We start from the raw sequence: 14,913 nt of genomic DNA on the forward strand, positions 1-14,913 counted from the left end.
AATTGATTTTGCTCTTTTCATCTATCGTGAGTGACTATTGCAAGGGAACTATGTAATGGAAAGGGTTTATGGAATCTCAGAAGAGCTGAGTGCCCAGTCTCACTCTTCTGCTCAAAACAGGTTAACCAAGGCTATGTCCAGCCAGGTTTTGAATATTTCTAAGGAGACAGACTACACAACCTCTCTGGGCAAGCCTTAAAAGAAGAAATTATTTTTCCTATGTTTAAATTTAATATGCAGTACTTAATTTATGCCCTTTGCCTCTTGTCCTACCACTGGACATCAATGAGAAAACCTTGGCTCAGTCTTAACAGACTTGCATCAGATATTTACTCATATTTATAAGATCACCTTAAGACTTCTATTTGTTTGCTTAAACATGACAGCAATTATTACAACTAAAACTTTCTGTCAACGGAAGTTATTCTTTTAAAAGATACTTTATTTACAGAGAATTAAAATAGCTTTAACCATTAGTAATTCTTCCCAATATCCTATGTGCAAATTTAAAAAATTATATATAAAGAAATTTTAACTAAAATAGTCAAAATACTTTTTTAAAACTTGGTTTTTTTTTCTTTTTCAAATCTCTTCTGACTTTTAAAAATTGTTTCTACCAGTTCAAACAAGCTTTCCTTGGATTAATAAGGGAGTTACCAAAAAGTGTCCAGTATAATACACCAAATGATGATTTGATTCATCTAAATCTCCACTAATTATTTGGCCAATTCTTAGATCAGGATCTGTAGTAGAAATTTATATTTATATGTATGTGTTTTGGAGGTGAACTACAAGGCAGATCTGCACTTCTCATGGTCCATGCAATCTGTTGGTAGACATTTCCAAGAGATTGCACGTGTTACATGTCATCAGTTCTTTCTTCTTTTCAACAGCCTTTGTAATATCTTTAATATGGTACCAAGTAAGAAAATATCAAATTTAGCTTCAGTGGTTTACATACTTCATTAGCTGCATTTGTAGATGCAGTTGTACGAATTATAGAGGAATGCAAATGTTGGCTTTAGTTCTAGTTCTGTTTCTGTGCAATTATTAGTCACAATGGAGGTAAAATCATAGAAAACTCTAAGTTTAGTTTTGACATATTATACCTTGTTTGCAAAGAGCTGAATAAATCTATTAAAATGTAAACATCATATTTTAAATCAAATAGTACTAAAACTTTTAATCTCATTTTTTAACTCACGGAATGCCTATGAAATATTTCATTTTTAAGCATGTTCATTATAATTCAAAATAAAAAGAATATTGGAATTCAACCTCTACATTCTGACATTAATTTATGAAGTATTTGACAGTTATAATTCAAACTGCAGTGGATAGTTCTGATTGCTTACATAAATCACTTTATTAATTCCAGCTCGAGTATAAGCTAATAAACAGGCTCATACAGGCATTCTTTTGGAGCATAATTTTAAAGTTTATCTTAGGAAAACTAAGATAATTAATCTCATATATTCAATCAACTCTCTGGGATTGTTTAAGATTGTGAAATTTGAATTAATGACTTTTCAGACAGAAAAGCTTCCCTTCATAATCTAAATTATCCTTTTTGGCACTATCTTTTCAGGATTAATTTATACGACATTTTGAAATGTGGACATTTCTGAGATGGAAATGATTGTTATTGGACAATAACCACAGTAGTATACAACAGTTTCAACCAAGAAATCAAAATGAATACACTTCTGCATAAAATTTAGTGTGAATGTAGCTCTGCAGAATAAACTGTATTGTGAAGAAAACAAATGTACGGATTACAACAAAGCAATTCTGGCTTATTGCCTAACACCTACCTCCATCTCAACAAACAGTAGAGAAGTTGTTTTGTGGGTTTTTTTAATGCTAGTGGTGCTGAAGACTACATTTAAGAAGAATCAAGATGATTAAGACCTTAGTTTACAGAACCTAAGGTTAGCAACCATGCTGGTGGTCATATAAAGGTTTGTACATGCACATGTCCAGATTTCCTGACATGATTGTTCTCAAGAGACCGAGTTAACATTTGTTTTCAGTCAGTTTTAGAAGCAATCAACCAGTTCCCTGTCATCCCCACAGATTTTCTTCATTATTGTTTTACACTATAGCCCAGATCTTCCAGCATGTTATGTCACCATGTTGACTAAGTTCTTAGCATTAGAAAATCACTTGTAGTAATCAGCAGGAAAGAAATTTAGCAAACAAGGAATTACAGTTCTGAAAGTAGTTGGAAATGTAGTAATTTAATAATCTTCTTTTGTATTGGTATTATTCCATTTAAAGGTGTAATGGTCCCTACTAAAGGAATAGATCAGAGGTGAACTAAATCACTAGAAGTCTACCAGCTCAGCCTACAGGAGTGTTATACAGGCCAGGTGAACAACAGGACTGCATATTTCTTGTGGACATAAACAGAAAATGCTTAATAATAACAATGAGGTAAAATCCATAACTTAACTGTATATACATACAAGACATTGTCAATATCCTTGCTTCTGAAAATACCTCTGTAACACTCTAAGAAATAGTGAATGACATAGATCAATTAGTGCTTAATCACCAATCAAGTTAAATTAGTAACTTAAATCAGTAAAAGAGAAGTAAAGCAGTAGATGCATCTGTTTTAAAATGAGACTTTTCAACACATACAACTGAAATAACTCATTCCTTCTTAGTTTTCTCAAAAGATGAGAGGAAAAGTGGCATTTTTATTTCTTGCAATGGTCAAGCATTCAGCAGGTTCCAACATCATTAAAATGACAGTCATTGAGCTGTTTTCATTCTGTTTCACAATGGTAGGCATAAAGGAAGAGGCAGGATATAAAACAGAAATTCTGACTTCTGCACTTCAGCCATTATCGTCAATGCTCTGTTTCTCATTTTAGACCAGAACTTCCTCGCCCTCCTCCCACCAACAAACAAAAAACCCCAAAAAGTATCAAATTTTTTCTTGTGAAATTATAGAAGGAATAAAGGAAGGGTTTCTGGGAAAAACATGCACACTTCAGGGTACCAATATTTTTCAGTGGAAAAAAGTATATGATCAAAAACTAACTCCAGCTTGTAACTTTACTGTGTGCTCTTGGAATGTATATGCTCCTCAGTCTCATTCTAGTTGTAGATTGTGTAGATGTATTTAGCCCTAAATTGGCCCTAAATAAGCTAAATTTTTCTTAAAAAAAAAAAAAAAATCCCAACATGTGAAGTGCAGAGCTGCAGCAGGATTGTCTGTTTTCCAAGGTACATGGTCTGGAGGTTTGTTCTGGATGCAGGCCAGTGACCAGGGTCAGGGAGTGAGCTACACTAAAATTTTAAACGCTAACAAAATTCAACAACTTGGATCAGCAAAACTTCTAGCTTAATATTGAAATATTTCTGTATTGCATGATGTTAGGAATAAATACTTGGAGCATTATTTACCTTAGGATTTTGACTTGGGGTTTCCTTTGGCGGATTTTTGTGGAGTAATGAGATAAGGGTACCTTTTTGAAGAGGCATTTAAGATCTTTGGAGATTTCCTCCTATTCTGGGTCATGTATTCTCTTTGGAAAAAGGAGTAGCTGGGAAACATAGAGAAAGACTCAGTAGCCATTTAAATTCTTGAGTACTTCAATTTGTTCCTCACCAATGCCTGAAAATTGCATGTTGATCCTCTACTCGTATGAACCTCAGATTTTGAAAGGGCTATCTTTCATGTACCTGTGTCATGAATATCTCAAAGCTACATGCCAGTATGCTCATTCAAGCAAACAAATCACAAATGTTATCCCACTATGTCACAAGCTGTACCTACTAGGTGTTCTAAAATACTTGACTGTTGAAAATGGTCAGTCTGCCAACACCCATATGCATGGTGTAGTCTCATAAACTAGGAATCATTTGTGTCCAAAGGTTTTCTGTGTTAATTCCACTGTGAATGATCTAAATCAATGTTTTTGTTGAATATGGTTCCTTTTCATGTTACTTTTCAGGTCTATGACTTTTTTGGCTAAATTAAGTTAACCAACATTATTTCTGGTTTGAAGAAAAAAAATCTTGTCATTCTTTAATGAAAGAGAATTACTAGTTGAAATTTGTACTTTTTGACTGCCAAAACCCAATCCAAAACTAACTGTGTGATTTATGAAGACAGACTTGCTCTGGTGCCCTTTGAGGCTTACCCTTTACTGTCTGAATAAGAACCTCTAAAGGACTGAAACATTTGAAATAACCTATTTACTCCACCTTGTTTTATAAAAACACTTTTATTCTAAAATTTCAAAGACTAAACATTTATAAATTTAATTTGTACAAATATTTGGTTTATGCTAGAGTTGGCTGACTGTTAAAGCAGAAGTGCTATTCAGTTATGGCCAGCCTAGAATGACTATTCTTTTAATAGGAACCATAAAGACCAGGTGCTAAACATTAGTTGCATTTTTTAAAGAAGAGAATTCATTTGCTATGATTTATGAATTTATAATCCTCTTCTGCATGGCCAGAAGTGAAGCCATTAACACAACAGATCACTCAGTTAATAAATGCTGTCTTTAACGTACTTCACTCTGGTGTGTAACTGGGCATAAGATTAAGAAGCACAGACACAGACATGATGGTGGAACAATCTCTTTCTGACCCTAAAAATGACCTCTGGATCAACTGACAGGGAAGTCACAATGAAGTCCTTTTTAAAGGGACAGCGTAGAAACTGCAAGATCTAAACATTAACCTGTCGTAAGGGCATTCGAACAAGTTGTCATTCAGTTTTGAGAATTTTCGTTTACACTTTTCATCATCGTATTATTAAAAATGGTTTACTTTATTTTAAAGCCTGGTATCACTCATTGTGAATTTCCCAGACACTGTTCTTAGGGTTTTTTTCAGTTTTAATGTTCTGTTATGTCTGCATCTGCTATTTTTCCTTTTATCACCTACTGATAGAAACTGATTAAATTCCCACAAATACCCTGGGAAACATATTGTTAAGAGTCCAAAATTCTTGGCAAAGATAGAACCAACCAAATGGACCTTACTGTCAAAGCACAGTTTTTCTAGTGTACTGCAGTGGTCACATTTCAGCCTACTCTCAACTTGGAAATACCATGATATATCTGTTCAATTAGTAGAGTTGTACCGATATATATTTTCCTAAAATTTTGTCCAGAACTGTCTTACTGAAATCACACTTCATAACAATGTCTTCCTTCTTCTAGTCCTGTGGAATAAAATTATTGTTTCACCTAAGACTGTTTCAGTATTGTCATGTGAAAGGAGAAAGTTTAGATTTTGTCACGCTTTCACGTGATTCTTTGTAGTACCACGCTGCAGAGTAAAACAGTTTCAGTTTACAGTGAGAAGAAATACCTTTCTGCAGAAAAACAAACATACATAAAGTATTTTCCAAATATATCTGTTCTTGACTGTGCTACAGAATTCCTCCTGGGCAAGTAATTTAATATTTCTTTGCCTCAGCTTTCTACCTGAAAAATGGCAACAGCAGTATTTTCCAAACACTTTCTATCAATCTTGTGTGACTAAAATATTGGCTCGACTGTGCAGCAACAGGAATTAAATTTTACTTCATAACCATTTCCCAAACTCAGTCAGAATTCCCATAGAAATAAGACAAATAGAAAACTTCTGGCCAAATGCATAGCTTTTCTTATTTTTGAAGCTTTAAGGGAAATAATGTATTAGGATTCAGTTAACTTTTTGAATTCTTTTTCTGAAGATAATTAATGCACAATTATAATCAGAAACCAGGATACATTTATGAGATTCACAGGAAATAGTGAAAACTGTCTGATGGCCCCTGGACCTATCTATGCAAAACAGTAAGGCACAGGTATCTGTCTGTTCACTTTGCTGATCAGCTAAATTCACTTCTTTCAGACTAAGAACAGTGAAGCAATAAATCTAGGTCTGTTCTTTATGCATAGACAGAAACAGGGCAGAATATGTGGGAATGAGATGTTAATTTGAACATTAAGCTGTCATGTTAATGGATCTATTGCTTTCCCTACCAGAGAAGGCCATGCTTCAATATTCTACCCTGACCAGATTTTCTTCATTAACTCTTAATGGCGCAGTATTTAGGGGTACCATTACAATTGCTTTACATAGCCAAGTAAAAAAGCTGTTTGTTCTCTATGCTATTTCTCTGTCCATCTGATGTGTTGTGGTACATCAATCAATCAATAAGATTAAATAATGTTATTTTCACACAATCTTGGATTCTTTAATATTAATCTTCTGAGATTGTTTTTTTCAATTGTCTGTTTCACTGCAGTGTTTTCCTCCATAGATTATTTAGATTTCAGACCAGTATAGTGATTGGGGCATTTCTCATTCCACCAGATAATATCTGTTCATGACTGAATTTATTCCCTTTTCATTAATTATCCTTCAACTGCAGAAAAGAATACTGGAGACAAAATGTTAAGTAAAAAAGCAGTCACAAACTAATGTCCCTAGATGGATAACAAACACACACAAATTGTTAACTAATGTTCTCTGGAGTCAATGGCAGTCCATTAAGTTTGGACAAAAATTCACCTGTTTTCTGACTACCATTTCTCCCCTGGAGTTTCATTCTCCAGTTCACTATAAGGTTATAGATGTAAACAAGGCCTTGGACATTGCAGAGTTAGCTTTAGGATGTTTTTTTCTTCATAATTCAATTTACATTTTTAAAGCCATTGAACTGAATTTGGCCATCATGCAGAATTTAGTTATACTCAGAAATCCCCTCAGTTCTCTCCACAGTCAGGATCACTGTTCATAACACCTTGACCGTTGCTGCATTTTTTACATTAAAGGTAACACTTGCACTTTCAAACGGTAGGATCCAGCTACAGTAAGCAGGTAGTATTTTTGAGCTGCCTTTCACAAACAAGTTTCAATATTAGAAATTTCATTCTACTTTCTCATAAATATACCACAGAATAGTTTAGGAGGGACCTCTTTAGATTATCTGTTCCAATTATATGCTTAAAGGAAAAGGATCTAAAAATTTCAAGAACGCATAATGAATAAATTATTACGTAGAAAGACCAAAATATTTCAAATATATTCACTATGTGTGACTAAGAAAAATGTTACATTAATAAAGAATCATACAACTGAGAATACAATGAACTCTTTCTGGTGAAGATGCAAGCTACATATGCCAGACCTGTACCCAAATTACTTCTGATTTACATAGTGGCCAGACCTAACAGCTTAACATTTTGTAAAAAATCCTCCCAAAAAAATCTGTTACATTGACGCCTAAAAGAACTGAGGAAAAAAACTCCAAAGCAATTTAATTGGAGATGAGATAAGAAAAGGATTTAATTCCATAACAAGATGTGCACGTATCCCCGTGTCTCAGATGTTACCATTTATGATACTACCTGTCCAATCCAAGGTTTTCCCACCCAGTTGTTTTTGCCCTGATCTGCCCCCTGGCCCACCCCTGGGGAATTGAGGTGAGGGTCTTTTCGTGACCCTCTCTTCATCAATCTCATCTTCTTCAGAGTACAAAGGGTGCACAGTCACCCAGTTTCTGATCGTGTTCTGCTGTTTAGGCTAACATACAAACATTCTCCAAATAGAACAGGCCTGTCTTAGAGTGAGACTAAACATGTTCTAATGGAATCCAGGGGTAGAATTGATATGGGGAGCATAGAATGGGGTTAGAGGGTTGGTAATCTCTGTAGATTCTGTGTTAAGGGTAAAGGAATGAAATGCTGCTGCTTCTAATCTGCTTCTGCTATATAACTACTTATAAAACTTATAAAAATTAGAAAAATCAAAAAAAGTAAAAGGACCTTAAGGTATCACATTTTTACGAATTTGTCTTATTTTTCCTAATTTTGCTAATTTTTGCATGAAGTTGTGATGCTGTAGGAGAGTTTTTGATTTGCATTCAAATTCTTGAGCCAAGTTTATAGTAGATTGACTCAACATAATCTGGTTCGTGGGAACATTCCCTCATGTATCACTGAAGTGCATTCTGGAGTCAAATTTGTCAGCTATTTGAACAGCAGACAGCAAAGCTATACAGCAATTTAAAACAAGAAGTCAAGAGAAGTGTCATGTGAGTGGTCTGAGGATTTACTTTGGAAAAAAACTTTGTAATTGTAAGTTGAAAGGGAGTAGAAAATTCTGATAAGTAGAATTTAAGCTAGAAAGTGAAAAAATACCTTGTGGATTAAACCAATTACTAAAAATAAAAGCAGAAAATATATTTTAACCTAATTATTAAACAATTTTAAATTGTAGAGGTAAAATACAATAGTACATTAAAATTACTCCTTCTTATATCTTGGATTTCCAGTCTGATAGTAACTGCTAAGTAACCTTGTAACTCAAGCCCTTCCTTTTTTTTTTTTTTTTGCCAAAAGGCAAAAAAATTATAAAAAATCTTGAAATGACACAGATATCAATTAGAGGAATGGCTTCTTTCAAGTGAGAGGGATTTGTCTCAGGATACTGTGACATGAAAACCTGCACTGGAAAAGCTAACCTTCTTATCTTTCATAGGATACTGCTGTCCCACTGTAATGCAAAGCAGCCTTAGCATTATGTTGAAAGTTGGGACACTGAGGAGAGTTCATGAGTACAACACTGGGATGTAGATATACTTAAATTTATTAAAGGTTGACAAAGCATTGATGCTATTTTCCAAGTCTATATATCACATCACATAATAAAGAATTACTAGGTTAAAAATGAAAAATTAGATCTCTGAAATGTTTATTTGAAATAATAAATTAGTTGAGATATGAAGTATCCCAAGAGTAGATTCTTAGGCTCTATCCATTGATAAAAAAGTCTGTGGAGATTTGATTGAGGGTAAAAAAACCCTGTGTAATATTCTCTTTTTGCATGAGAAGCTAAGCCAACACACCAAGTTGAGGACTATCTGGAAACGAAATATAAATGAAGAAAGCCAATGAAAACATAATTACAACAATTGACCTAGAAATAACAACAGAATTTATGAAGAACAGCATGAGCAGTGTGGGCCAGGAAGAACTCAAACTCCCATTTCACCTTCTGCCGAAGTGTGGGAATTAGAGAGAAAATTTCCTCACATGGAATCTCATTTCAAGAAGCCAGAAAAATGAAGTGGAATTCATGTGCATCCCAAGTGTAATGGACCACAGGGTGTTTGAAATTGGACAGATATGCTGGTATCAAAAAAATAACAGAGCAAGAAAAACAGATTCTGTACAGGAAAGTGTCCAGGTGCCTTCCCAGAGTGAAAGTATTTACTGCAAGAATTTAAACTGAAATAGTTAAACATGAAAGGAAAATAATGAACAATGGCACTCATGTTGAGAGGGAAGAAATACAAAATACAAAAAATAGAGCAGTATTTAAGTTTTCTCCCCTTCTCTACCTTATGCAGTGAGATACTACAGCAAAGAGGAAAAAATATTCATGGAAAAGTAGATTTCATAATACAACAGTTTGTCTACTGAAATTACAAGATACTGTACTTCAAACTGCATGTAATAACAAACTAATGCCCTCTCTTCTGAACAGTATTATGAAAAAGGACTACAATAAAATATGTTACCAAAAAATCAGCATTTGGAGTTGCATGTTTGAAAGTTTCTGGAGATGGCTTAAGGATGTTCATCTTCTGGCACTCTACAGCACAAAAAAATCTTCAAGCGTGAAGACATCTGCATTGAAATTAATCCTTAGCATTTCCAAGCTTGATATATTATTGAAAAAAAAAAGGAAAAAACATTATGAGACTTTTTGAGATGTCTGTAAACCAAGAAGCTAGTTCTTTTTTACTTATTGTGAGCACTAAACTGAAGGCTCTGGCTGAAATTCACAGGGAACCAGTTGTCTTTCTCAAAAAAGCCTGGGTCCTGCTTAGCAAGCAGGACAGCACAGTGAGACACAAGAAGCCAAAGAGTGGGAGATCTGATATGAAACACACAGGTTCCTGCAGAAGATCTGATGAAACTGGCAGTCTCTCATAAATTTTTCAGTTTTAATGAGTATAAACATTTTCAAAAAAAGAAAATATTTCTGAGAAAACTAGATAAATAATTTTGGGTCTACTTTTTAAGAGGTATTCACTGACATTCCGCCTCTAGGGTGCTTGCAGATAAACATTAAAAATATACTTATAAAACTGTCAGCTCAGGTATTGGATACTCTCTCTGCACTGGTACCAAACTTTATACTTCTACATTTTTTTTCTGCACAGTGAGAGAGTTATCTTTACTTTTTTTTTTTTATTAGCTTTGTTATGGATGTCCTGCAATATCTTTGAAAACAGTCTATAGACTTCATTTCAGGATTTTTCTTACTTTATCGATTCTGTCTTCTTTTTTTTTCATCTGAGGAATTGTTAAACTTAATTTGATCTTAATATGGATGTGAAGAAAGTTTGAGATAAGACTTGTGTAATACAATCATAAAAATGTGCTTTATTTGTCTGATGTCTATGTATTCTAGTAAGTATATTTTAAAAATAATCAGAAAGTGTTGAGTTGCAAATGAAATAGGAGGGAACAGTATATGATAAACAAACAAAATGGGCCAAGTTCAACTTGGATGTAATTTCTTTTAATTTAGCGTCACTATATCAGGAATTTATTTGACCCACTCTTCTCAGAGCAGCAAACACAAGTGTACTGGATTTCTGTGAGAAGCTGCCAGAAGCTTCCCCTGTGTCTGGTAGAACCAATGCCAGCCAGCTCCAGGACGGACCCGCCACTGGCCAAGGCACAGCCAATCAGGAATGATAGTAACGCCTCTGGGATAACATATTTAAGAAGGAAAACAAAAGGTTTGGGCAGATGTAAAAAATGCAGCCAAAGGATGGAGTGAGAACATGTGAACAACTCTGCAGACATCAAGGTCCGTGGAGTAGGAGGGGAAGGAGCTGCTCCAGGTGCCGAAGCTGAGGTTCCCCTGCAGCCCATGGTGAAGACCATGGTGAGGTACCAGCTGTGTCCCTGCAGCCCATGGAGGACCACAGGAGTGCTGAGATTCGCCTGCAGCCCAGGAAGGAGCACATGCTGGAGCAGGTTTTCCTGGTAGGACCCTGTGAGTGACCCATGCTGGAGCAGCCTGTGCTTGAAGGACTACACTCCGTAGAAAAGTGACCCATGTTGCAGCAGCCTGTAAAAGGCTGTTGCCTGTGGGATAGACTCACACTGGAGAAGTTCATGAAGGACTGCCTCCCATGAGAAGGACCTCATGGGGAGCAGGGGACGGGCTCCTCTCTCTGAGTAGTGACAGAAACGTCCTGGGATGAACTGACTGCAACCCCCATTCCCTGTCTCCTTGTGCCGCTCGGGGGACAAGGTAGAACTTGGAAGGAGGGAGGGATAGGGCGAAAGTGTTTTTAAGATTTTTTTTACTTCTCATTCTCCTACTCTGTTCATAATAATTTTAATTAATATCCCCACTCTGGTTTGCCTGTGGTGGTGATCAGTGAGTGATCTCTCCTGGTCATTATCTCAACTCATGAATCCTTCATTATATTTTCTCTCCTCTGTCCAGTTGCAGAGGGGAGTGAGAAAGCAATTTTAGTGGGTAAATGGCATCAAGCCAGGGTCAACTCACTACAAGAAGTTAAAGCTACACAAGGTTTTAGAAGATATGCAGGTGCAAAGCAGCCAGAAAAAAGGCTTTACAGTTACTAAAGTTTTGTAGATTCACAGTAAATCAAACGCTCCCATAGCTGCAGTATCTGTGAGAAAGCAGCATTTTTCTGTCAAACACTGCCACATTAAAAGGTTTTGTGAGGATATTTTCTCCATTTTTAGTGTTATTATTGTTCCTACTGTTACTACATTTTCCAAGCAACATGAGGACCCCTTTTTGCTCACTGCACAGACTCAGCCAAAGAAAGTATCTATCTTAGTGATTTTATAAATTTGACACAGTCATAAAAATTATAGAAGGGGGAACAGGATACAAAGAAAGAAGACACTTGCAGTTACTAATAGAATACAACTTTCCACTATTTTAGTCAGTGCTACCTCTTGTCTCAAGATATATTAAATAAAAAAGGTCAAAATCTCTTCAATAAATTAAATTGTGAGTGTCTTGATTTAAAGTCAATATATGTGGGAAACGGGAACTCCAATGGATGAAACTCCTACCCTTTTATTCCCCTCCTCCAATATAGAAAAAGACAAAAATGCAAGGAGATGTAAGTGAAAAAATAACTATTTACTAAAAGAAAATAGTAATAACTACAAAAAATACAGGGAGAAAAGAGTTTACCCACAAAACAAAGATCCACCAAAAAAACAAGTGGTGGCCCCACCCCTTGGGAACAAAAAGGGGAAAATAAAAATGGTGGAGGGTCTTTCCCACCAAAAGCAAAGAAAAGCAAACAAAAGCAAACAGTGGGAGAACACAGGTAAAAGTAAAAAGTAAAAAAACAGGAAAGCTGTTCTGGGAGAAAACCAGGAAAACTCACAAGGAAGCCACACTAACAAACTGGCCGGTCGAAGCCTCCCGGTTAGATTCAGGTCTTAACTGCAGTGGCGTTACCATTTTGGAGTCTCTTTGTTCTCTGCCACATGCTGTCACATTTGGCTTGGCTGGACTGTGGGCAGCAGCGACTCTGTTTTGCTGTTGCTGTCTCTGAGCAAAGCAGTGGAGGGTGGGGCTGCTCCAGTGGCAAGTGGGCAGCCGGTGAAGCGGTGCCGCGCTCCGGCAGAGGTGCCAGCACAGACAGTGATTCCTAAGCGAGGTCTTTTTTTTTGTTTTCTGCACAGGCAGGGCTGCCCCCCTTCAGACGATGTAATAATATGAATATTCGTCACTAAAATTTCCTCCCCAGTTTTGTAACTATAACAGTGAGCAATGTTACATGAAACATTATAGAAACATCATAGAAACACCATAGAAACATCATAAGCAATAGCTGAAAGAAATCCAACAGCTCTTTGACAAAACTACTAACTGCTTTATTAATCTGAATCAGAAGGATGAAATTCAGGTATGATTAACCTTCTTCTGGGACTAAGAGTTAAATGGTTTGTTGGCAGTTGCTTTTCTGTGTGGGGAACATAAGGTAAGTTAAGGTTTAATCCTCATGGCTTACACACTGAGAAAGTTAAGACAGTCAAAAGGTTAAGTCACCTACTACTACAGTGGAAATGGATAAGAAAGCAGAAGGTTGATTTTCTCTCTTTGAAAAAAAAGTAGTTAAAGAATCTCTTAAAACCTCTGAAACACCTTTAACCGTTAAAAGCCAGGAAGAACATCAATTCCAGTTCATATTAAGGATTGTCATGTGCAGAAATCTTTTCCTAATGTGTTGATTACTTGTGTCCATCATCAAAGCATTGGCTGACCAAATATGTACCACTTTTGCATTATTTCATAGGTATATTGGAGCATTGCATTGACTGCAAGAGGACGAAGTTTTGAACCTTATCAGGTCTTCTGAGTTGAACCTTATCAGGACTTCAGCTACACATATCCTTCTTATAAGCACTAGCAAAAAGACATATTGGAGTTTTTTTCCAAAATACATACTGTGTTGAGCCCACAGGTAAAAATTTCTATTAAACTCTGAAAGGAAAGGTTGGGAAATGGCCTACCCTCCTGCTCCAAACTTTGACAGAGACAACTTTTCTTCTTGCAGCTTCCTTGAGTTTCCCCTCTTCCTCTTTAACCTCCCAACAAATATGTTCATGAAGTCCTGTGATTACAGAAATCAGGAGTAATTAGTTCATATTTTACCTGTACCTGTCTCAGTTTTCTGTGAAGCATGTACATGACAATTTAATTGTGGCTATCCATTTAAAAAAAAACCCTAGTGCATTTTGAGGAGCTATACACCCCATGATGGCTTGTATGTTGTAAGTAAGCGTCAGGCTTTCAAGCAAGAGATAAAGAACTGGAAAATCTAATATTGCTTCTCTGGTCTGAAAGTCACAAATGGGAAGAAGACAAGAGAGGGCTGAGGGTTGAACAAAAAGCGAAAGAACTAATGAATATGCACATAAATATGTATACAGTGGTGTGATTCTCTGAGCAGGACTACTGTAAAAATGTTACAGTTTTTAAATGAATAATTTTTTACACCCAAATATTTATGTAATTTTCTTCAAGGATGTGTTTTGCTTAAATCATCTTATCAGGAGACAGTAACAGTATTCTGGGAATTTAAGTGACCCATGGCAACAAAGAGAATACAAAAAGTAGCCAGTTAGAAAAAGCCAACAGTTAAAAAATGCCTCTGTAGTATCCTTACTATAACTTTGGGAGCGATAGATGGCAATTTTTGTTATTTTTTATTTTGGTGATCACTGGTGATCCTAGTCACTATATTCTTCAGGCACAGGAATAAATAGGTTTTCATAGAGAGGAAAAAAAATTGGAAAGTTGACTCAGCATCTTAGAAAGGCACAAAAAAAGCGCCAAATAATATGAATAATAATAAAAATCAGGTATATCTTTTATTTCAAAATATCACTATTTTAGTGATATCTTATGATTCCTGGCCTCTGATTTTTTAATGTTTTATGTAATTTATGTTACTTTTTAAGAAAATAGTAACAGCTTGGCTAATCATTAAGTAAATAGCAAAACACATGAACTTATAGTGAATGTGACAACATATTTTCGAAGTCAGTAACATCTCTTTGTTATAATATATGTTTAGGTGAAAATACAAAACCACTGTAAGCACATGGTGATATTCCCCACAGTGTGACTCCCCAGATTTTGGTAATGAGAAAAAAAAAAATTAATATGTATTTCAGAGAAAATATTTGGAACAAACAACTGAGAAAAGAGCTTTTAGGGAATCACCTGAGTGAAAAAAACCAGTGATTCAAAATCAGAAGTTATCATTACGTATATGAGGAAAGGTTCTTTTATCTCCTAAAATGTAATGTATTGCTGGATGAACTATGAACATAAACATGTTGTTGATGTAAATACTACAATCTT

Source organism: Manacus candei, unplaced genomic scaffold, assembly GCF_025592945.1.
Source record: "Manacus candei isolate 608988 ecotype Guabito, Panama unplaced genomic scaffold, ASM2559294v1 h1tg000067l, whole genome shotgun sequence".
Taxonomy (NCBI): domain Eukaryota; kingdom Metazoa; phylum Chordata; class Aves; order Passeriformes; family Pipridae; genus Manacus; species Manacus candei.